Below are 25,712 nucleotides of genomic sequence, written 5' to 3'. Positions count from 1 at the left end.
ATTTTGATTGATGTGAAATTTTATAGACGTGAGATCTATATGATAATATTTTTTAATCCAACGGTGAATTTTATTATCCGGACAAAAGGTGATGAGTTAATCGTTATATTTTTAAGTTTGACACATTTGTATCATTTGATCATGACTAGAAGATAGGTTTACTGCTTGCTTAACTGGTTACCAAGTTAATTTTATTCTTCCATTTAGTAACATTCTTGTTGATGTGTTGTGTTTGAAGTTAGAGTGATAAAAAAAGGAAACTATAAGAACAAGTAAATAACCAATTTCTTCTAAATTGTCATGTAAAATGTGCTCACAATGCACAACTGAGAGCTTCAAATTAAATTCAAAACAGGTTCACTCTTGAAATGACCAAGAAGAGCCACACAGGAATAACAAGTGCAACATTTATTCCATTTCAAACAATGAATAAAATGAGTAATATCAAGCTTTGAAAGCCTCTCCAGCTTTTACCATATCTTCAAGTACCTTTGAAATTTGTGGCTCTGTCATACCTTCCAGTTTAATGCCTTTTTCAACGCCCAAATCTGGTATTAATGAACAAATTACAGTTTTCAAACATAGAAAACCAGTACAAAATAATGAGAATGAAAATGATGAACTATAATCAGAAAAGTTTGCCAAAGATACAATGACTTTGCAGAGTAAGTAAACCAAAATCAACATTATAAGGTAATTAGTATTCTATTCGCAGTCTAGGCCTTTGACGATAAGCAAATTAATAAAAAGTAACAATTCCAACAGAATTGACATTATAATATGCACATCTTATGATCTCTTTTTTTTCTTAATCCAAGTTGGGTCATGTTAAGAGCAAAGTTCTTCTAGCTGAATTTGAGATACTGTTTGAACGGAATAAAAGTACTCTCTACCACTCAAAACAACACATTTGTTGTGCGTAAAAGTTAAAATTGTGATAATATTGAAATTTAGTTCCGTGCACACAATTGATAATGCTGATTAGCTTATTTTCAATGCCAATGTGCTAGTGTTAATTTTCTAAAAATCGCTGTTATGAAACCGAAGGGGAAATTCATGTGAAAGATAATATAGAAAGTGAATGCAAAGTACAGGGCGCTAAATCTGAATAAAAACTGATGGAAATTAAGAGACATGATAGTGAGATACCATATCTTGCCCATAATTGGGGTTCAACTCCACTGCATTCACGGATCAATATTGGCAATTTCGGGTTCAATGTCTTTAGCTCTTTGTAATTCTTTTCAACAAATGCCCTAAGAAAACAAAAAATAATAATAATTATAAGAGCTCATATTCAAATATGCATGAGATTTAGGCAAAAAGCAAACAAAAGATATATAAAAGATTCAACTTTTAAATTTTGGTCCGAAAAATGAAAATATATATATATATATCTCTAACCTTACGGATGAGCTTGCAGGTGATGGCTGACACATCAAAAACCGAATCTCTTTTATGTTCTTTGAAATATGTCCTCTTCATGCCATTGCTTTCTTGGATAGAAGTTAAATTATTTGTGAGAATTTACCTCGTCACAAGGCATGGAGAAAAGGAGGTAAAGACTAACAATACAAGCTAAACAACCAACCACTGGCAGCTAGTGGTAGTCTGACTGGAAAAGCATACATATAAACACTACTCTACATAAAGACTGAAATTTCAAAGTTGATTTCAATGGTATATGTTGTTTCCCATGAAGAACCACGCACTGGATAACTTTTCCAACGAAGTAGCCACAATTTGACCAATTTGACCTTATGCTTAACAGCATATGAGTTTATCACTGCTAGTGGCTCAGCAATACTGAGGGACTACTACAATTGCAAAGATGCAGGGAAATCGGTATCAACCTTATGCACCTCTACTACTACAATAAGAAAACTGATAGAAAAAATTGTTATCATGAAGGTCGGTGTTAACAATGGCCAAAGCCCATAAAACTGTCATATAAACACGCAATGGCGAGTTGCAGCCTATGGTTCCGCCATGGCGGCCATCCCTTTACAGTTTCCATATGGCAGTTATCAAAAGTAAAACAACTGCCGCACAATTCCTCTATATCCACAATCTAACAACACTAATGAAGTTGGACTCCCTATAACGAAATAGAATTGAATATGCCATGCAAGTGCAACCATATGATATCCTTAAAAAGACCTCAATGTAGCACCTCAAATTTGCACCCTACCATTTTGTACATTCATTTCATATCAGGTCATAACATAACATAGGCCACTGCATAACATTGCATTGTCCATTTGCCCAAGTGCAAGCTCAGCTGACCAATTGGGTCAAACTGATCAGGAGAATCAGTCAATCAAGCAAGCAAGTGCCATTTTCATTGAGACAAAGCCCTATGGTTGATTTATCAAGTTCATATGGTCTAAGGATCATTATGAAGTGATTTGGCCAAAGATTGGATGCTTAGAAGTCATCAGTCAAGCTGAATTTCAGCTGGAACCATAGAAAGTCAACGGTGGTCAACTGTGGTCAACCGTGCCTGATTTTATGGATTGGAAGGTGTGAGATGGTTTGAAAGGCCTCATTCATGCCCATATAAGTCTCATTTGACATATCAAAGACCAAGGTTGAAGATTTGGAGGTCAGACAGAAAGTTTCCAAAAATAGCAGGTGACCTGTAATTTCAGTTGCCCAAAATGGAAACTTTTTCTCCTCAAAATAACTTCATCATACAAGCTCCAAATGGAATTTTGTCCAACATGAAAGTTGAATATCTTGATCTCACCATTCCAAAAAGTCCAAGAACTTGAAATTCCCATGTGTGGTTAGCAAGATATGGTCCAGTCATTTTCCAAAAATGCCCGAAATCAAAGTGCCATAACTCTCACATGGAGTGGCCAAATTGGATGGTTTTTCTTTGAGCAAATCACATTTAATGTGTACTTTCATAATCCATCACCACATTTTGCCAAAAGCATTCACACAAAAAGGTCAATTTTCAAGTGCACTAATTAAAATCCAAGGGCAAAATGGTCCAATTTGAGAAATACTTGGAATTTTGAAATGAGGCTTTTTGAAACACTTTCTAAATGTCATTTGTGACCTGTTGGAACCAAGTTTGGATAGAAAAATCAGCTGGTTTAAGAAAGGGCATTTTGGCCAAAACTTGAAAAAATGCATATTACACTAATCCTCCAATTTTGCTAATCTTAATTAATTTTGGATTAAGGAGAGGTATATAATGCTAATTGTAACTGTAATCACTAAGCACTAATCATTCTTCAAGATCCAAAACAGAAAAATCAAAAACTCTCTCACTTTCTCCATTTTTTCACATTCACTTTCTTCCAATTTTCTCAAGAATCTTTGATCCTCTATGCGATTTCTTTGTGGATTCTTCATGTGCAGATGATATTGAACTTCTGTTGAAGCATTTGGAGGTGAAAATCCATCAAAAACTCCAACTGTCCAAGCTTGCTCAACCATGGCAAATCAAGAATTCGAGCACCTGGAGTGTTGCTGAGCTACCAAAGCTGTACCAATCATCTTCCTAATCAACATACTTCTGCTGTTTTCGTGAATTGGATCGAAAGGAGCACAAATTCATCAGCTGCCATTCTCATAAGGTTGGATTTCGACCTTGATGATTCTCCAAATTGAGATATGATATGTGTAGATCGTTGATTGTAGAATGTAGTGCAACTTGTAGAATTAGAATCCATTAAGATTTGAGAGAGAAATCTAGGATTAAAGTTTAGATGCACAAACTTCATTCGTTCAATTCGCCTTGTACATGAATTTCTGAACGATTTCATAGTGATATTTGTGATCTATGTGCTTAGACCTTTCCATTCATATATCGTTTGCGAATTTTGGTGGAGATTTGCTCGTAACCGAATTTTGGAGATGATGAAGCGAAGAACGCGAGTACAGCTTCAATTCTGGAAATTTTCCGCTTTCAATCCGTGCAAGTGCCTAGCCACATTCAAAACGTGTTTCCCACCTATTCCCACCAATGAAGCGCTGCCACGCAATAAAACGCTGCCACGCAATAAAACGCTACAGTGCGTTTTGGCTTGGCGTTGAATATTTACAGTTCTGCCACTAGCTGAATATTAATCCACTTAATTCATTAATAATTATTTCAAAAATTTCACAAATCTTATAAAAATCACATAAAATCCATTTTTAATCCAAATTTCGTGAGACTTTTTTTGTTAGCTTCATAATTTTGTCTAGAATTTTATAGGTATGATAGCTCAAGTTGTGCTTGGTGGATTTTTGCTTTTGTCTAGGGATCTTTGTCATGTGTGCATTCTTTGTAGGTTTCACCATTTTTAACATGAAATACTCATACCTTATCCAAATTGAATGAAATTTCACATGCTAATTCTTGACTCCTTGCTGGTTATTTTGATGTATAGTTTGTGAATTTTGGATCTCTGGTTTAGTAGATATGATGTGTGCAAGTTGAGTGTGACAATTTGTGTCACACTAGGTTAGGTCAATTTCATGGATTTATTTGACATTCCTAGGCTTTTCCAATTGATCTCAAATTTTGCATGCTGTGTCTTGTATATGTCTAGTTTCACCATGAATTTTTGCATGAATTGTTGATTCATTTTCCATTTAATTGAGATTTTTGATTGCTGTTTAGCATTTTTTTGTCTTTGCTTGACTACTTGACTTCCATGTCTCATGAAATGCTCATACTATATCATATGAATGTGAAATTGGATGGAGTGATTCATAACATGTTTAGGTGTAGTTTGGCTTTGGTCCCATTAATTTCTTAATTGTTTTCACTGTTTGGCATTTGATTGAAGTTGATGATCATTTTGCTACCATGTGTTGACTTGTTTGGATTGCTGCTGACTTTATGATTTTCATTGACCTACTTCCTGTTGTCCAAATGGCATGAAAATTGATATGTGGTTCATTGAATGTGTCCTGTTTAGGCTGGAATTTTTGTGGAATTTATTGAGCTGTTTAGGTATTTGATTGAGTGTGATCTTTCTGTTTGCTCCTATATGATTCACATTTGCCTAGCTTGACTTAATTTGTGCATGAAATTAATTTGGTGTATGGTTTAGACATGAGACCAATTGGATTCTCTTTGTATGTGATTAATGTTGATGTTTATCATGTTTCACTTGCTGTTTTGACTTTTTTCCTTCTTTTTGACCCTAGGCTTGTCCTAGTGGTCTTGTATCTCATGTTTGAATGTGATTTTCAGGTTAAGAGGCAAAATACCTTAAGGAGGTGGATTCACTTTTGATTGAGATATCATTTGACATTATACACTAACTTGTTTTGTTTTGTAGGATGTTTGGCTTTTGAGTTGCTTGCACTTTGGTGCATTGGCTTGTATTTGTCTGTTTATAGCTAATTGTGAACCATTTGCTGTTTAGTTGTGTGATTGGTATACTGATGATATTTGATTGATTTCAGGTACATTAGTTGCTAGTATTGCTTTGCTTTGCTTGATAAGCAATTTGCACTGAGGTATAACACTCTTGTCTCCATGTAGTCTGGAAGACCTGGCCTGTTACTTGGCCAGGCACCTGTCTGAAGTCCTCCTTAAGAGGCAATGTTTGTGCTTGTTATTTTTGTCCTTAAGCAAGAAAAGTCCTTGATTAAGGCAATTGGCGGATAAAAGAGATAAGCAATCTATCTCCCGCTCTTCTGTTGAGTCATCCCTCTGCTCACACCACTGTGTTGATGCATTGGGACACAAACCCAAGATCTTGTACAATGTACAGTTGTGTCAGAGTCTCGAGTGTAGAAGGGTTCCTCCTTTCTGAACCCACACTCCTTTGTCTGAAGCTCTCCCTGACCAGGGATAAGAGCTGTGAAGTCTTATCTTCACTCTCCTTTCATCAGCTTCACCTTAGCCCCTCAATGGCAAGGTTAAGAGCTAACACTACCCCTGTACAGATGACTTGCTCTTGCAGTCTTACCCTTTGATTGAGCCCCTTTTGTGTGCATATAGCGTGTGCTACTTGTGAATGCTTGATTTGCTGTTTACTTGTGTTGAATAGGATAGGCTTGCTTCCTGTGCAAGTTAGCTAGAAACCTTGACTTAGGGACGATCTTGCATGATAACATCTAGGCTCGAGTTAGTCTCCCTAGTTGTGTTTCCCTCTGTCTTCTGGTTAGGCTAGTCCTGTGTCCCTGCGTAGGGGAACTACGTCGCCCTGATCCTCATACCAGATGAGGTACGTAGGCAGGAGATGAGCTGATCTCTCCGGGCGCCCTTTTTCTTTTTCAACCTTTATGTTTCAACCCCTTTTGTGTGTGTTGTTGTGTGCTTGGAAGCTGATGTAAGTCCATCGAGTGGCGTTCGGGTTCCAGTGTGGTTTTGTTGGTTCGGATGCTGATGTAAGCCCAGTGATTGGCATTCAGGCTCCACGTTTGCCTTCTTGTGTGTGTTTTGGTTCGGATGTTGATGTAAGTCCAGTGATTGGCATTCAGGCTCCACGTTTGCCTTTGCCTGTGTTTGTTTGTGTGCGTGTTAGCCGAGCTACGGATGCTCTGATTCTCCTTCGTCCAAAGGAGATACGTATGCATAGGATGCGATATTCTAGCGAGCATGTGTCGTTTCCCCAGTCCGAACTACTTAGACTCTGATGTCTATGCCTGATAGACTAAGTAGGCCCAGGATGCGATATCCTGCCGAGTCAGTTTCAGTCTTGTTTGTTTTCTTGTGTCTCTTTCAGCCAGTGTGTGTGTGTGTAAGCAGTGTTTTAGCAACCATTTTCCTTCCTATTGTGCGTGGATCCCGTCGAGTACGACGGATGCGTAGGGGTGCTAATACCTTCCCTTCGCATAACCGACTCCCGATCCCATTCTCTTTGGTCGCAAGACCATGTCTTTTCCAGGTTTACTCTGAGCGTTTCCTTTCCCTCTTTTGGGATAAATAACGCACGGTGGCGGCTCTGTTGTTCTTCGTTTCCCGCCGGTTTTTCGCGTAATGCGACACTCAACTATGTGTTTAGCAGTAGAAGTATTCCTAAAGCAAATTAAACAAGCATAATTTGAGCAAATAGTAGTCTTAACTCATTATCTCATTTTCGTTTAATTTAATAGTAAAGCCCAATACTATGTTATAGTAAGGAACTAACACATACTTAATTAGATTCATGTTAAAAGCTCAATCTCAAAAGAGAAATATAAAGTGGCTGAAGTTGATAAAGAATTGGAATTTGAGGACAATTATTATGAGTAATTAAAAAATAAGAACTTAATTTCCACGAACATGCTAAGATTATTTTGACTGAATCCGAAAACATGAAATCCTCAAAAGAAAAAGCATCTAGGGTTTGTTGAGATTTCAATTATGTTAATTCAAGCTAAACCCTAGTATTGTCTTTTTTTCTTTCAAGGTACAATTAACACAACGCCCTAAGACCTAGCATTCACGAAAGAATCCACGCATAATACCAAAATCGAACCTCTCAAGAGCACCAAAACTCTAAACCTAGTTGCTTATTATCATTCACGAAAATGAATCGAATCATTGTGATGAGAAAATCAATTTCAACATTTTCCGCAAAAACGAGACATTAAGTGACATTGTTATATTTTTTATTGCGCAAATGCGTAGAAATATTAACAATGTCTTTTTGAAAAAAATTATTTTAATATACATTATTTATACGATCAAACATGTGATATTTGTTCAAATATATATTAAATTTTATTTATAATATGTAGTATTATGTCAATGTTTGAAAATTAAAATAGATATATTATTTTTGAAGTTGTCAATAAAAATGCATTATTCAGCCTATAAAAATATATAGATTAAATAATTAAAAATTGTATCTCTCAATTTACTAAACAAATAAACATAAACATAAAGATTAACTCGCTCTCTCACTCTCTCTCTCTCTCCTCTCCCCTCTCTCACCTCTTCCCCCTCTCTCTATCTCCTTTTCTCTCTCTTCCTCTCTCTCCCTCCCTACCTCTTCCTCTCCCTCCTTACCTTTTCCTCTCCCTCCCTCCTTCCATCTCATATATGAGTGGTGTAGTTGAGAGTAACCTAAATTTTAAAAAATAATAAATAAATAAATAAAATTAATATTCGAAATAAATGAATTCATAAATATTCAAAATTAATTTATACATAAGAAAACATAAAAATTGGAAAGAAACAAAAAACAGAAACATATTAATGCAAGAAAAAAAATTAAGCAAAAAGAAATAGAAAAGAGATATTGTATCGTTACCTTTAATGGAATTCGATTTAAAATATTAATTTATTTTTAAATAAAATAAATATCAAAAGTGATATTGTTTAATTACTTGAAAGTATTAGTACTCAATTAAATTAAAGTGTTCTAGAGTGTTTCCCATGAATAGTATTGTTTGTATAAAAATAAAATAAAAAAGAGATAATAAATATAATTATTTGTATAAATTGTAGCATCTTTGTGTATTTTATATTTTAGAGAGAGGATTAAATACTTCAGAATAAACAATTATTATTTAAATTTTTTGTTCTTACTAATGATTTTTTAACTTGATCTATGCACGTGTTGGTGCTATGAAGTACAATATGTTGTTAAATTTCTCATTTACCTTTTAAGACAACAATAATCTAAATTTCTCAATTTTGTTAAATTTTAGTTCTATGTTGTGATGACAAAATAGTTTGAGTTATAAAAAAATACTGATATACCATAACTTTGTCAAAAATATTATGAGGTACATATATCTGAATTTTTTTTTAAACAAATATTCATCTAAATACATTCTTCTTTTATTTTTAAATTATATCACGAACAAAACTCTGTAATTTACAGCAAGGCATCACGCTAAAAAGACCGGTTTAATTACGGCCCAATTTAAAATACCCTCGAACGAAAAGCGAACAAGTTGAGGAAGTTTTATTATATATTATGACTACTGTTTAGTCTAGTCGTGATCACCTTTTCTACTTTCTCTAAATCATCTTTTCTGAATTTTCTTCTTCTTTCTTTCAACAAAATTTCATTTTGCAATCATGGATCCTCTTCTCCCTGTTACCACACCCTCTTCCCCACGTAGCTCCCATCCACCCTCTTCGCCACCCTCTTCCCCACGTAGCTCCCATCCACCCTCTTCCTCACCCTTTTCCCCAACCTCTTCCCCACGTAGCTCCCATCCACCCTCTTTCCCACGTAGCTCTCATACCCTGAACACTGGCACTGACGGGCAGATAGCGGCTAAAGAAAGACCCACAGAGGAGTCACCGGTAGAAGGCGGCAAAGCAAAACTCTGTAATTTACAGCAAGGGATCATGCTAAAAAGACCGGTTTAATTACGGCCCAATTTAAATTACCCTCGAACGAAAAGCAAACAGGTTGAGGAAGTTTTATTATATATTATGACTACTGTTTAGTCTAGTCGTGATCACCTTTTCTACTTTCTCTAAATCATCATTTCTGAATTTACTTCTTCTTTCTTTCAACAAAATTTCATTTTGCAATCATGGATCCTCTTCTCCCTGTTACCGCACCGTCTTCCCCACGTAGCTCCCATCCACCCTCTTCGCCACCCTCTTCCCCACGTAGCTCCCACCCACCCTCTTCCTCACCCTTTTCCCCACCCTCTTCCCCACGTAGCTCCCAACCACCCTCTTCCCTACGTAGCTCTCATACCCTGAACACTGGCACTGGCGGGCAGATAGCGACTAAAGAAAGACCCACAGAGGAGTCACCGGTAGAAGGCGGCAAAGCAAAACTCTATAATTTACAGCAAGGGATCACGCTAAAAAGACCGGTTTAATTACGGCCCAATTTAAAATACCCTCGAACGAAAAGCGAACAGGTTGAGGAAGTTTTATTATATATTATGACTATTGTTTACTCTAGTCGTGATCACCTTTTCTACTTTCTCTAAATCATCTTTTCTGAATTTTCTTCTTCTTTTTTTCAACAAAATTTCATTTTGCAATCATGGATCCTCTACTCCCTATTACCGCACCCTCTTCCCCACGTAGCTCCCATCCACCCTCTTCGCCACCCTCTTCCCCACGTAGCTCCCATCCACCCTCTTCCTCACCCTTTTCCCCACCCTCTTCCCCACGTAGCTCCCATCCACCCTCTTCCCCACGTAGCTCTCATACCCTGAACACTGGCACTGGTGGGCAGATAGCGGCTAAAGAAAGACCCACAGAGGAGTCACCGGTAGAAGGCGGCAAAGCAAAACTCTGTAATTTACAGTAAGGGATCACGCTAAAAAGACCAGTTTAATTACGGCCCAATTTAAAATACCCTCGAACGAAAAGCGAACAGGTTGAGGAAGTTTTATTATATATTATGACTACTGTTTAGTCTAGTCGTGATCACCTTTTCTACTTTCTCTAAATCATCTTTTCTGAATTTTCTTCTTCTTTCTTTCAACAAAATTTAATTTTGCAATCATGGATCCTCTTCTCCCTGTTACCGCACCCTCTTCCCCACGTAGCTCCCATCCACCCTCATCGCCACCCTCTTCTCCACGTAGCTCCCATCCACCCTCTTCCTCACCCTTTTCCCCACCCTCTTCCCCACGTAGCTCCCATCCACCCTCTTCCCCACGTAGCTCTCATACCCTGAACACTGGCACTGGCGGGCAGATAGCGGCTAAAGAAAGACCCACAGAGGAGTCACAGGTAGAAGGCGGCAAAGCAAAACTCTGTAATTTACTGCAAGGTATCATGCTAAAAAGACCGGTTTAATTACGGCCCAATTTAAAATACCCTCGAACGAAAAGCGAACAGGTTGAGGAAGTTTTATTATATATTATGACTACTGTTTAGTCTAGTCGTGATCACCTTTTCTACTTTCTCTAAATCATCTTTTCTGAATTTTCTTTTTCTTTCTTTCAACAAAATTTCATTTTGCAATCATGGATCCTCTTCTCCCTGTTACCGCACCCTCTTCCCCACGTAGCTCCCATCCACCCTCTTCGCCACCCTCTTCCCCACGTAGCTCCCATTCACCCTCTTCCTCACCCTTTTCCCCACCCTCTTCCCCACGTAGATCCCATCCACCCTCTTCCCCACGTAGCTCTCATACCCTAAACACTGGCACTGGCGGGCAGATAGCGGCTAAAAAAAAGACCCACAGAGGAGTCACCGGTAGAAGGCGGCAAAGCAAAACTCTGTAATTTACAACAAGGGATCACGCTAAAAAGGCCAGTTTAATTACGGCCCAATTTAAAATACCTTCGAACGAAAAGCGAACAGGTTGAGGAAGTTTTATTATATATTATGACTACTGTTTAGTCTAGTCGTGATCACCTTTTCTACTTTCTCTAAATCATCTTTTCTGAATTTTCTTCTTCTTTCTTTCAACAAAATTTCATTTTGCAATCATGGATCCTCTTCTCCCTGTTACCGCACCCTCTTCCCCACGTAGCTCCCATCCACCCTCTTCGCCACCCTCTTCCCCACGTAGCTCCCATCCACCCTCTTCCTCACCCTTTCCCCCACCCTCTTCCCCACGTAACTCCTATCCACCCTCTTCCCCACGTAGCTCTCATACCCTGAACACTGGAACTGGCGGGCAGATAGCGACTAAAGAAAGACCCACAGAGGAGTCACCGGTAGAAGTCGGGAAAGCAAAACTCTGTAATTTACAACAAGGTATCACGCTAAAAAGACCGTTTTAATTACGACCCAATTTAAAATACCCTCGAACGAAAAGCGAACAGGTTGAGGAAGTTTTATTATATATTATGACTACTGTTTAGTCTAGTCGTGATCACCTTTTCTACTTTCTCTAAATCATCTTTTCTGAATTTTCTTCTTCTTTCTTTCAACAAAAATTCACTTTGCAATCATGGATCCTCTTCTCTCTGTTACCGCACCCTCTTCCCCACGTAGCTCTCATCCACCCTCTTCGCCACCTTTTTCCCCACGTAGCTCCCATCCACCCTCTCCTCACCCTTTTCCCCACCCTCTTCCCCACGTAGCTCTCATACCCAGAACACTGGTTTGGCGGGAAGATAGCGGCTAAAGAAAGACCCACAGAGGAGTCACCGGTAGAAGATGGCAAAGAAAAACTTTGTAATTTACAGTAAGGGATCACGCTAAAAAGATTGGTTTAATTACGGCCCAATTTAAATTACCCTCGAACGAAAAGCGAACAGGTTGTGGAAGTTTTATTATATATTATGACAACTGTTTAGTCTAGTCGTGATCACCTTTTCTACTTTCTCTAAATCATCTTTTCTGAATTTTCTTCTACTTTATTTCAACAAAATTTCATTTTGCAATTATGGATCCTCTTCTCCCTATTACCGCACCCTCTTCCCCACGTAGCTCCCATCCACCCTCTTCACCACCCTCTTCCCCACGTAACTCCCATCCATCCTCTTCCTCACCCTTTTCCCCACCCTCTTCCCCACGTAGCTCCCATCCACCCACTTCCCCACGTAGCTCTCATACCCTGAACACTGGCACTGACGGGCAGATAGAGGCTAAAGAAAGACCCATAGAGGAGTCACCGGTAGAAGGCGGCAAAGCAAAACTCTATAATTTACAGCAAGGGATCACGCTAAAAAGACCGGTTTAATTACGGCCCAATTTAAAATACCCTCGAACGAAAAGCGAACAGGTTGAGGAAGTTTTATTATATATTATGACTATTGTTTAGTCTAGTCGTGATCACCTTTTCTACTTTCTCTAAATCAACTTTTCTGAATTTTCTTCTTCTTTCTTTCAACAAAATTTCATTTTGCAATCATGGATCCTCTACTCCCTGTTACCGCACCCTCTTCCCCACGTAGCTCCCATCCACCCTCTTCGCCACCCTCTTCCCCACGTAGCTCCCATCCACCCTCTTCCTCACACTTTTCCCCACTCTCTTCCCCACGTAGCTCCCATCCACCCTCTTCCCCACGTAGCTCTCATACCCTTAACACTGGCACTGACTGGCATATAGCGGCTAAAGAAAGACCCACAGAGGAGTCACTGGTAGAAGGCGGAAAAGCAAAACTCTGTAATTTACAGGAAGCGATCACGCTAAAAAGACCGGTTTAATTACGGCCCAATTTAAAATACCCTCGAACGAAAAGCGAACAGGTTGAGGAAGTTTTATTATATATTATGACTACTGTTTAGTCTAGTCGTGATCACCTTTTCTACTTTTTCTAAATCATCTTTTCTGAATTTTCTTCTTCTTTCTTTCAACAAAATTTCATTTTCAAATCATGGATCCTATTTTCCCTGTTACCGCACCCTCTTCCCCACGTAGCTCCCATCCACCCTCTTCGCCACCCTCTTCCCCACGTAGCTCCCATCCACCCTCTTCCTCACCCTTTTCCCCACCCTTTTCCCCACGTAACTCCCATCCACCCTCTTCCCCACGTAGCTCTCATACCCTGAACACTAGCACTGGCGGGCAGATAGCGGCTAAAGAAAGACCCACAGAGGAGTCACCGGTAGATGTCGGCAAAGGAAAACTCTGTAATTTACAGGAAGGTATCATGCTAAAAAGACCGGTTTAATTACGCCCAATTTAAAATACCCTCGAACGAAAAGCGAACAGGTTGAGGAAGTTTTATTATATATTATGACTACTGTTTAGTCTAGTCGTGATCACCTTTTCTACTTTCTCTAAATCATCTTTTCTGAATTTTCTTCTTCTTTCGTTCAACAAAATTTCATTTTGCAATCATGGATCCTCTTCTCTCTGTTACCGCACCCTCTTCCCCACGTAGCTCCCATCCACCCTCTTCGCCACCCTCTTCCCCACGTAGCTCCTATCCACCCTCTTCCTCACCCTTTTCCCCACCCTCTTCCCCACTCTTCCCCACGTAGCTCCCATTCACCCTCTTCCCCACGTAGCTCTCATACCCTGAACACTGGCACTGGCGGGCAGATAGCGGTTAAAGAAAGACCCACAGAGGAGTCACCGGTAGAAGGCGGCAAAGCAAAACTCTGTAATTTACAGCAAGGGATCACGCTAAAAAGACCGGTTTAATTACGGCCCAATTTAAATTACCCTCGAACAAAAAGCGAACAGGTTGAGGAAGTTTTATTATATATTATGACTACTGTTTAGTCTAGTCGTGATCACCTTTTCTACTTTCTCTAAATCATCTTTTCTGAATTTTCTTCTTCTTTCTTTCAACAAAATTTCATTTTGCAATCATGGATCCTATTTTCCCTGTTACCGCACCCTCTTCCCCACGTAGCTCCCATCCACCCTCATCGCCACCCTCTTCCCCACGTAGCTCCCATCTACCCTCTTCCTCACCCTTTTCCCCACCCTCTTCCCCACGTAGCTCCCATCCACCCTCTTCCCCACGTAGCTCTCATACCCTGAACACTGGCACTGGCGGGCAGATAACGGCTAAAGAAAGACCCACAGAGGAGTCACCGGTAGAAGGCGGCAAAGCAAAACTCTGTAATTTACAGTAAGGGATCACGCTAAAAAGACCAGTTTAATTACGGCCCAATTTAAAATACCCTCGAACGAAAAGCGAACAGGTTGAGGAAGTTTTATTATATATTATGACTACTGTTTAGTCTAGTCGTGATCACCTTTTCTACTTTCTCTAAATCATCTTTTCTGAATTTTCTTCTTCTTTCTTTCAACAAAATTTCATTTTGCAATCATGGATCCTCTTCTCCCTGTTACCGCACCCTCTTCCCCATGTAGCTCCCATCCACCCTCATCGCCACCCTCTTCTCCACGTAGCTCCCATCCACCCTTTTCCCCACCCTCTTCCCCACGTAGCTCCCATCCACCCTCTTCCCCACGTAGCTCTCATACCCTGAACACTGGCACTGGCGGGCAGATAGCGGCTAAAGAAAGACCCACAGAGCAGTCACAGGTAGAAGGCGGCAAAGCAAAACTCTGTAATTTACTGCAAGGTATCATGCTAAAAAGACCGGTTTAATTACGGCCCAATTTAAAATACCCTCGAACGAAAAGCGAACAGGTTGAGGAAGTTTTATTATATATTATGACTACTGTTTAGTCTAGTCGTGATCACCTTTTCTACTTTCTCTAAATCATCTTTTCTGAATTTTCTTCTTCTTTCTTTCAACAAAATTTCATTTTGCAATCATGGATCCTCTTCTCCCTGTTACCGCACCCTCTTCCCCACGTAGCTCCCATCCACCCTCTTCGCCACCCTCTTCCCCACGTAGCTCCCATTCACCCTCTTCCTCACCCTTTTCCCCACCCTCTTCCCCACGTAGATCCCATCCACCCTCTTCCCCACGTAGCTCTCATACCCTAAACACTGGCACTGGCGGGCAGATAGCGGCTAAAAAAAAGACCCACAGAGGAGTCACCGGTAGAAGGCGGCAAAGCAAAACTCTGTAATTTACAGCAAGGGATCACGCTAAAAAGGCCGGTTTAATTACGGCCCAATTTAAAATACCCTCGAACGAAAAGCGAACAGGTTGAGGAAGTTTTATTATATATTATGACTACTGTTTAGTCTAGTCGTGATCACCTTTTCTACTTTCTCTAAATCATCTTTTCTGAATTTTCTTCTTCTTTCTTTCAACAAAATTTCATTTTGCAATCATGGATCCTCTACTCCCTGTTACCGCACCCTCTTCCCCACGTAGCTCCCATCCACCCTCTTCGCGACCCTCTTCCTCACGTAGCTCCCATCCACCCTCTTCCTCACCCTTTTCCCCACTCTCTTCCCTACGTAGCTCTCATCCACCCTCTTCCCCACGTAGCTCTCATACCCTGAACACTGGCACTGACTGGCATATAGCGGCTAAAGAAAGACCCACAGAGGAGTCACCGGTAGAAGGCGAAAAAGCAAAACTCTGTAATTTACATGAAGGGATCACGCTAAAAAGACCGGTTTAATTACGGCCCAATTTAAAATACCCTCGAACGAAAAGCGAACAGGTTGAGGAAGTTTTATTATATATTATGACTACTGTTTAGTCTAGTCGTGATCACCTTTTCTACTTTCTCTAAATCATCTTTTCTGAATTTTCTTCTTCTTTCTTTCAACAAAATTTCATTTTGCAATCATGGATCCTCTTTCCCTGTTACCGCACCCTCTTCCCCACGTAGCTCCCATCCACCCTCTTCGCCACCCTCTTCCCACGTAGCTCCCATCCACCCTCTTCCTCACCCTTTTCCCCACCCTTTTCCCCACGTAACTCCCATCCACCCTCTTCCCCACGTAGCTCTCATACCCTGAACACTGGCACTGGCGGGCAGATAGCGGCTAAAGAAAGACCCACAGAGGAGTCACCGGTAGATGTCGGCAAAGCAAAACTCTGTAATTTACAGCAAGGTATCATGCTAAAAAGACCGGTTTAATTACGCCCAATTTAAAATACCCTCGAACGAAAAGCGAACAGGTTGAGGAAGTTTTATTATATATTATGACTACTGTTTAGTCTAGTCGTGATCACCTTTTCTACTTTCTCTAAATCATCTTTTCTGAATTTTCTTCTTCTTTCTTTCAACAAAATTTCATTTTGCAATCATGGATCCTCTTCTCCCTGTTATCGCACCCTCTTCCCCACGTAGCTTCCATCCACCCTCTTCGCCACCCTCTTCCCACATAACTCCCATCCACCCTCTTCCTCACCCTTTTCCCCACCCTCTTGCCCACGTAGCTCCCATCCACCCTCTTCCCCGCGTAGCTCTCACACCCTGAACACTGGCACTGGCGGGCGGATAGCGGCTAAAGAAAGACCCACAGAGGAGTCACCGGTAGAAGGCGGCAAAGCAAAACTCTGTAATTTATAGTAAGGGATCACGCTAAAAAGACCGGTTTAATTACGGCCCAATTTAAATTACCCTCGAACGAAAAGCGATCAGGTTGAGGAAGTTTTATTATATATTATGACTACTGTTTAGTCTAGTCGTGATCACCTTTTCTACTTTCTCTAAATCATCTTTTCTGAATTTTCTTCTTCTTTCTTTCAACAAAATTTCATTTTGCAATCACGGATCCTCTTCTCCCTGTTACCGCACCCTCTTCCCCACGTAGCTCCCATCCACCCTCTTCGCCACCCTCTTCCCCACGTAGCTCCCATCCACCCTCTTCCTCACCCTTTTCGCCACCCTCTTCCCCACGTAGCTCCCATCCACCCTCTTCCCCACGTAGCTCTCATACCCTGAACACTGGCATTGGCGGGCAAACAGCGGCTAAAGAAAGACCCACAGAGGAGTCACCGTTAGAAGGCGACAAAGCAAAACTCTATAATTTACAGCAACAGATCACGCTAAAAAGACCGGTTTAATTACGGCCCAATTTAAAATACCCTCGAACGAAAAGCGAACAGGTTGAGGAAGTTTTATTATATATTATGACAACTATTTAGTCTAGTCGTGATCACCTTTTCTACTTTCTCTAAATCATCTTTTCTGAATTTTCTTCTTCTTTCTTTCAACAAAATTTCATTTTGCAATCATGGATCCTCTTCTCTCTGTTACCGCACCCTCTTCCCCACGTAGCTCCCATCCACCCTCTTCGCCACCCTCTTCCCCACGTAGCTCCTATCCACCCTCCTCCTCACCCTTTTACCCACCCTCTTCCCCACGTATCTCCCATCCACCCTCTTCCCCACGTAGCTCTCATACCCTGAACACTGGCACTGGCGGGCAGATAGCGGCTAAAGAAAGACCCACAGAGGAGTCACTGGTAGAAGGCGGCAAAGCAAAACTCTGTAATTTATAGCAAGGGATCACGCTAAAAAGACCGGTTTAATTACGGCCCAATTTAAATTACCCTCGAACAAAAAGCGAACAGGTTGAGGAAGTTTTATTATATATTATGACTACTGTTTAGTCTAGTCGTGATCACCTTTTCTACTTTCTCTAAATCATCTTTTCTGAATTTTCTTCTTCTTTCTTTCAACAAAATTTCATTTTGCAATCATGGATCCTCTTCTCCCTGTTACCGCACCCTCTTCCCCATGTATCTCCCATCCACCCTCTTCGCCACCCTCTTCCCCACATAGCTCCCATCCACCCTCTTCCTCACCCTTTTCCCCACCCTCTTCCCCACGTAGCTCCCATCCACCCTCTTCCCCACGTAGCTCTCATACCATAAACACAGGCACTGGCGGGCAGGTAGCGGCTAAAGAAAGACCCACAGAGGAGTCACCGGTAGAAGGCGGCAAAGCAAAACTCTGTAATTTACGGCAAGGGATCACGCTAAAAAGGCCGGTTTAATTACGGCCCAATTTAAAATACCCTCGAACGAAAAGCAAACAGGTTGAGGAAGTTTTATTATATATTATGACTACTGTTTAGTCTAGTCGTGATCACCTTTTCTACTTTCTCTAAATCATCTTTTCTGAATTTTCTTCTTCTTTCTTTCAACAAAATTTAATTTTGCAATCATGGATCCTCTTCTCCCTGTTACCGCACCCTCTTCCCCACGTAGCTCCCATCCACCCTCTTCGCCACCCTCTTCCCCACGTAGCTCCCATGCACCCTCTTCCTCACCCTTTTCCCCAACCTCTTCCCCACGTAGCTCCCATCCACCCTCTTCCCCACGTAGTTCTCATACCCTGAACACTGGCACTGGCGAGCAGATAGAGGCTAAAGAAAGACCCACGGAGGAGTCACCGGTAGAAGGCGGCAAAGCAAAACTCTGTAATTTACTGCAAGGTATCACGCTAAAAAGACCGGTTTAATTACGGTCCAATTTAAATTACCCTCGAACGAAAAGCGAACAGGTTGAGGAAGTTTTATTATATATTATGACTACAGTTTAGTCTAGTCGTGATCACCTTTTCTACTTTCTCTAAATCATCTTTTCTGAATTTTCTTCTTCTTTCTTTCAACAAAATTTCATTTTGCAATCATGGATCCTCTTTTCCCTGTTACCGCACCCTCTTCCCCACGTAGCTCCCATCCACCCTCTTCGCCGCCCTGTTCCCCACGTACCTCCCATTCACCCTCTTCCTTACCCTTTTCCCCACCCTCTTCCCCAGGTAGTCCCCATCAACCCTCTTCCCCACGTAGCTCTCATACCCTGAACACTGGCACTGGCGGGCAGATAGCGGCTAAAGAAAGACCCACAGAAGAGTCACCGGTAAAAGGCGGCAAAGCAAAACTCTGTAATTTACAGCAAGGGATCACGCTAAAAAGACCGGTTTAATTACGGCCCAATTTAAAATACCCTCGAACGAAAAGCGAACAGGTTGAGGAAGTTTTATTATATATTATGACTACTGTTTAGTCTAGTCGTGATCACCTTTTCTACTTTCTCTAAATCATCTTTTCTGAATTTTCTTCTTCTTTCTTTCAACAAAATTTCATTTTGCAATCATGGATCCTCTTCTCCCTGTTACCGCACTCTCTTCCCCACGTAGCTCCCATCCACCCTCTTCGCCACCCTCTTCCCCACGTAGCTCTCATCCACCCTCTTCCTCACCCTTTTCCCCACCCTCTTCCCCTGTAGCTCCCATCCACCCTTTCCCCACGTAGCTCTCATACCCTGAACACAAGCACTGGCGGGCAGATAGCGGCTAAAGAAAGACCCACAGAGGAGTCACCGGTAGAAGGCGGCAAAGCAAAACTCTGTAATTTACAGCAAGGGATCACGCTAAAAAAACCGGTTTAATTACGGCCCAATTTAAATACCCTCGAACGAAAAGCGAACAGGTTGAGGAAGTTTTATTATATATTATGACTACTGTTTAGTCTAGTCGTGATCACCTTTTCTACTTTCTCTAAATCATCTTTTCTGAATTTTCTTCTTCTTTCTTTCAACAAAATTTCATTTTGCAATCATGGATCCTCTTCTCCCTGTTACCGCACCCTCTTCCCCACGTAGCTCCCATCCACCCTCATCGCCACCCTCTTCCCCACGTAGCTCTCATCCACAATCTTCCTCACTCTTTTCCCCAGCCTCATCCCCACGTAGCTCCCATCCACCCTCTTCCCCACGTAGCTCTCATACCCTGAACACTGGCACCGGCAGGCAGATAGCGGCTAAAGAAAGACCCACAGAGGAGTCACCGGTAGAAGGCGGCAAAGCAAAACTCTGTAATTTACTGCAAGGTATCACGCTAAAAAGACCGGTTTAATTACGGCCCAATTTAAATTACCCTCGAACGAAAAGCGAACAGGTTGAGGAAGTTTTATTATATATTATGACTACTGTTTAGTCTAGTCGTGATCACCTTTTCTACTTTCTCTAAATCATCTTTTCTGAATTTTCTACTTCTTTCTTTCCACAAAACTTCATTTTCCAATCATGGATCCTCTTCTCCCTGTTACCACACCCTCTTCCCCATGTAGCTCTCATCCACCCTCATCGCCACCATCTTCCCCACGTAGCTCCCATCCACCCTCTTCCTCACCCTTTTCCCCACCCTCTTCCCCACGTAGCTCCCATCCACCCTCTTCCCCACGTAGCTCTCATACCCTGAACACTGGCACTGGCGGGCAGATAACGGCTAAAGAAAGACCCACAGAGGAGTCACCGGTAGAAGGCGGCAAAGAAAAACTCTGTAATTTACAGCAAGAGATCACGCTAAAAAGACTGGTTTAATTACGGCCCAATTTAAATTACCCTCGAACGAAAAGCGAACAGGTTGAGGAAGTTTTATTATATATTATGACTACTGTTTAGTCTAGTCGTGATCACCTTTTCTACTTTCTCTAAATCATCTTTTCTGAATTTTCTTCTTCTTTCTTTCAACAAAATTTCATTTTGCAATCATGGATCCTCTTCTCCCTGTTACCGCACCCTCTTCCCCACGTAGCTCCCATCCACCCTCATCGCCACCCTGTTCCCCACGTAGCTCCCATCCACCATCTTCCTCACTCTTTTCCCCACCCTCATCCCCACGTAGCTCCCATCCACCCTCTTCCCCACGTAGCTCTGATACCCTGAACACTGGCACTGGCGGGCAGATAGCGGCTAAAGAAAGACCCACAGAGGAGTCACCGGTAGAAGGTGGCAAAAAAAAACTCTGTAATTTACAGCAAGGGATCACGTTAAAAAGACCGGTTTAATTACGGCCTAATTTAAATTACCCTCGAACGAAAAGCGAACAGGTTGAGGAAGTTTTATGATATATTATGACTACTGTTTAGTCTAGTCGTGATCACCTTTTCTACTTTCTCTAAATCATCTTTTCTGAATTTTCTTCTTCTTTCTTTCAACAAAATTTCATTTTGCAATCATGGATCCTCTTTTCCCTGTTACCGCACCCTCTTCCCCACGTAGCTCCCATCCACCCTCTTCCTCACCCTTTTCCCCACCCTCTTCCCCACGTAGTTCCCATCGACCCTCTTCCCCACGTAGCTCTCATACCCTGAACATTGGCACTGGCGGGCAGATAGCGGTTAAAGAAAGACCCACAGAGGAGTCACCGGTAGATGGCGGCAAAGCAAAACTCTGTAATTTACAGCAAAGGATCACGCTAAAAAGACCGGTTTAATTACGGACCAATTTAAAATACCCTCGAACGAAAAGCAAACAGGATGAGAAAGTTTTATTATATATTATGACTACTGTTTAGTCTAGTCGTGATCACCTTTTCTACTTTCTCTAAATCATCTTTTCTGAATTTTCTTCTTCTTTCTTTCAACAAAATTTCATTTTGCAGTCATGGATCCTCTTCTCCCTGTTACCGCACCCTCTTCCCCACGTAGCTCCCATCCACCCTCTTCGCCACCCTCTTCCCCACGTAGCTCCCATCCACCCTCTTCCTCTCCCTTTTCCCCACCCTCTTCCCCATGTAGCTCCCATCCACCCTCTTCCCCACGTAGCTCTCATACCATGAACACAGGCACTGGTGGGCAGATAGCGGCTAAAGAAAGACCCACAGAGGAGTCACCGGTAGAAGGCGGCAAAGCAAAACTCTTCAATTTACAGCAAGGGATCACGCTAAAAAGACCGGTTTAATTACGGCCCAATTTAAATTACCCTTAAAAAAAAAGCGAAAGGTTGAGGAAGTTTTATTATATATTATGACTACTGTTTAGTCTAGTCGTGATCACCTTTTCTACTTTCTCTAAATCATCTTTTCTGAATTTTCTTCTTTTTTCTTTCAACAAAATTTCATTTTGCAATCATGGATCCTCTTCTCCCTGTTACCGCACCCTCTTCCCCACGTAGCTCCCATCCACTCTCTTCGCCACCCTCTTCCCCACGTAGCTCCCATTCACCCTCTTCCTTACCCTTTTCCCCACCTTCTTCCCCACGTAGCTCCCATCCACCCTCTTCCCCACGTAGCTCTCATACCCTGAACACTGGCACTGGCGGGCAGATAGCGGCTAAAGAAAGACCCACAGAGGAGTCACCGGTAGAAGGCGACAAAGCAAAATTCTATAATTTACAGCAAGGGATCACGCTAAAAAGGCCGGTTTAATTACGGCCCAATTTAAAATACCGTCTAACGAAAAGCGAACAGGTTGAGGAAGTTTTATTATATATTATGACTACTGTTTAGTCTAGTCGTGATCACCTTTTCTACTTTCTCTAAATCATCTTTTCTGAATTTTCTACTTCTTTCTTTCAACAAAATTTCATTTTGCAATCATGGATCCTCTTCTCCCTATTACCGCACCCTCTTCCCCACGTAGCTCCCATCCACCCTCATCGCCACCATCTTCCCCACGTAGCTCCCATCCACCCTCTTCCTCACCCTTTTCCCCACCCTCTTCCCCACGTAGCTCCCATCCACCCTCTTCCCCATGTAGCTCTCATACCCTGAACACTGGCACTGGCGGGCAGATAGCGGCTAAAGAAAGACCCACAGAGGAGTCACCGGTAGAACGCGGCAAAGCAAAACTCTGTAATTTACAGCAAGGGATCACGCTAAAAAGACCGGTTTAATTACGGCCCAATTTAAAATACCTTCGAACAAAAAGCGAACAGGTTGAGGAAGTTTTATTATATATTATGACTACTGTTTAGTCTAGTCGTGATCACCTTTTCTACTTTCTCTAAATCATCTTTTCTGAATTTTCTTCTTCTTTCTTTCAACAAAATTTGATTTTGCAATCATGGATCCTCTTTTCCCTGTTACCGCACCCTTTCCCCACGTAGCTCCCATCCACTCTCTTCGCCACCCTCTTCCCCACGTAGCTCCCATTCACCCTCTTCCTCACCCTTTTACCCACCCTCTTCCCCACGTAGCTCCCATCCACCCTCTTCCCCACGTAGGTCTCATACCCTGAACACTGGCACTGGCGGGCAGATAGCGGCTAAAGAAAGACCCACCGAGGAGTCACCGGTAGAAGGCGACAAAGCAAAATTCTATAATTTACAGCAAGGGATCATGCTAAAAAGGCCGGTTTAATTACGGCCCAATTTAAAATACCCTCGAACGAAAAGCGAACAGGTTGAGGAAGTTTTATTATATATTATGACTACTGTTTAGTCTAGTCGTGATCACCTTTTCTACTTTCTCTAAATCATCTTTTCTGAATTTTCTACTTCTTTCTTAAAACAAAATTTCATTTTGCAATCATGGATCCTCTTCTCCCTGTTACCGCACCCTCTTCCCCACGTAGCTCCCATCCACCCTCTTCGCCACCCTCTTCCCCACGTAGCTCCCATTCACCCTCTTCCTTACCCTTTTCCCCACCTTCTTCCCCACGTAACTCCCATCCACCCTCTTCCCCACGTAGCTCTCATACCCTGAACACTGGCACTGGCGGGCAGATAGCGGCTAAAGAAAGACCCACAGAGGAGTCACCGGTAGAAGGCGACAAAGCAAAATTCTATAATTTACAGCAAGGGATCACGCTAAAAAGGCCGGTTTAATTACGGCCCAATTTAAAATACCCTCTAACGAAAAGCGAACAGGTTGAGGAAGTTTTATTATATATTATGACTACTGTTTAGTCTAGTCGTGATCACCTTTTCTACTTTCTCTAAATCATCTTTTCTGAATTTTCTACTTCTTTCTTTCAACAAAATTTCATTTTGCAATCATGGATCCTCTTCTCCCTATTACCGCACCCTCTTCCCCACGTAGCTCCCATCCACCCTCATCGCCACCATCTTCCCCACGTAGCTCCCATCCACCCTCTTCCTCACCCTTTTCCCCACCCTCTTCCCCACGTAGCTCCCATCCACCCTCTTCCCCACGTAGCTCTCATACCCTGAACACTGGCACTGGCGGGCAGATAGCGGCTAAAGAAAGACCCACAGAGGAGTCACCGGTAGAACGCGGCAAAGCAAAACTCTGTAATTTACAGCAAGGGATCACGCTAAAAAGACCGGTTTAATTACAGCCCAATTTAAATTACCCTCGAACAAAAAGCGAACAGGTTGAGGAAGTTTTATTATATATTATGACTACTGTTTAGTCTAGTCGTGATCACCTTTTCTACTTTCTCTAAATCATCTTTTCTGAATTTTCTTCTTCTTTCTTTCAACAAAATTTGATTTTGCAATCATGGATCCTCTTTTCCCTGTTACCGCACCCTCTTCCCCACGTAGCTCCCATCCACTCTCTTCGCCACCCTCTTCCCCACGTAGCTCCCATTCACCCTCTTCCTCACCCTTTTCCCCACCCTCTTCCCCACGTAGCTCCCATCCACCCTCTTCCCCACGTAGGTCTCATACCCTGAACACTGGCACTGGCGGGCAGATAGCGGCTAAAGAAAGACCCACCGAGGAGTCACCGGTAGAAGGCGACAAAGCAAAATTCTATAATTTACAGCAAGGGATCATGCTAAAAAGGCCGGTTTAATTACGGCCCAATTTAAAATACCCTCGAACGAAAAGCGAACAGGTTGAGGAAGTTTTATTATATATTATGACTACTATTTAGTCTAGTCGTGATCACCTTTTCTACTTTCTCTAAATCATCTTTTCTGAATTTTCTACTTCTTTCTTTCAACAAAATTTCATTTTGCAATCATGGATCCTCTTCTCCCTGTTACCGCACCCTCTTCCCCACGTAGCTCCCATCCACCCTCATCGCCACCCTGTTCCCCACGTAGCTCCCATCCACCACCTTCATCACTCTTTTCCCCACCCTCATCCCCACGTAGCTCCCATCCACCCTCTTCCCTACGTAGCTCTCATACCCTGAACACTGGCACTGGCGGGCAGATAGCGGCCAAAGAAAGACCCATAGAGGAGTCACCGGTAGAAGGCGGTAAAGCAAAACTCTGTAATTTACAGCAAGGGATCACGCTAAAAAGACCGGATTAATTACGGACCAATTTAAAATACCCTCGAACGAAAAGCGAACAGGATGAGAAAGTTTTATTATATATTATGACTACTATTTAGTCTAGTCGTGATCACCTTTTCTACTTTCTCTAAATCATCTTTTCTGAATTTTCTTCTTCTTTCTTTCAACAAAATTTCATTTTGCAGTCATGGATCCTCTTCTCCCTGTTACCGCACCCTCTTCCCCACGTAGCTCCCATCCACCCTCTTCGCCACCCTCTTCCCCACGTAGCTCCCATCCACCCTCTTCCTCACCCTTTTCCCCACCCTCTTCCCCATGTAGCTCCCATCCACCTTCTTCCCCACGTAGCTCTCATACCATGAACACAGGCACTGGCGGGCAGATAGCGGCTAAAGAAAGACCCACAGAGGATTCACCGGTAGAAGGCGGCAAAGCAAAACTCTGTAATTTACAGCAAGGGATCATGCTAAAAAGACCGGTTTAATTACGGCCCAATATAAATTACCCTTAAAAAAAAGCGAAAGGTTGAGGAAGTTTTATTATATATTATGACTACTGTTTAGTCTAGTCGTGATCACCTTTTCTACTTTCTCTAAATCATCTTTTCTGAATTTTCTTCTTTTTTCTTTCAACAAAATTTCATTTTGCAATCATGGATCCT

At 42.0% G+C, this 25,712-nt stretch overlaps 1 protein-coding gene and 1 pseudogene across 3 annotated transcripts in view; both read right to left on the bottom strand.

Annotated features, from left to right (window-relative positions):
• Positions 1-25,712, bottom strand: part of LOC127076524 (NADH dehydrogenase [ubiquinone] 1 alpha subcomplex subunit 2) — a 159,080-nt gene that overhangs the window by 14,545 nt on the left and 118,823 nt on the right. The gene's annotated exons all lie outside the window — the stretch shown is intronic.
• On the bottom strand, positions 396-1,490 carry LOC127076525 (NADH dehydrogenase [ubiquinone] 1 alpha subcomplex subunit 2-like; annotated as a pseudogene).

This window comes from Lathyrus oleraceus, chromosome 4, assembly GCF_024323335.1.
Source record: "Lathyrus oleraceus cultivar Zhongwan6 chromosome 4, CAAS_Psat_ZW6_1.0, whole genome shotgun sequence".
Classification (NCBI taxonomy): domain Eukaryota; kingdom Viridiplantae; phylum Streptophyta; class Magnoliopsida; order Fabales; family Fabaceae; genus Lathyrus; species Lathyrus oleraceus.
Note: the sequence above shows the minus strand (reverse complement) of the source record. Positions and strands in the feature narration are given on the sequence as shown.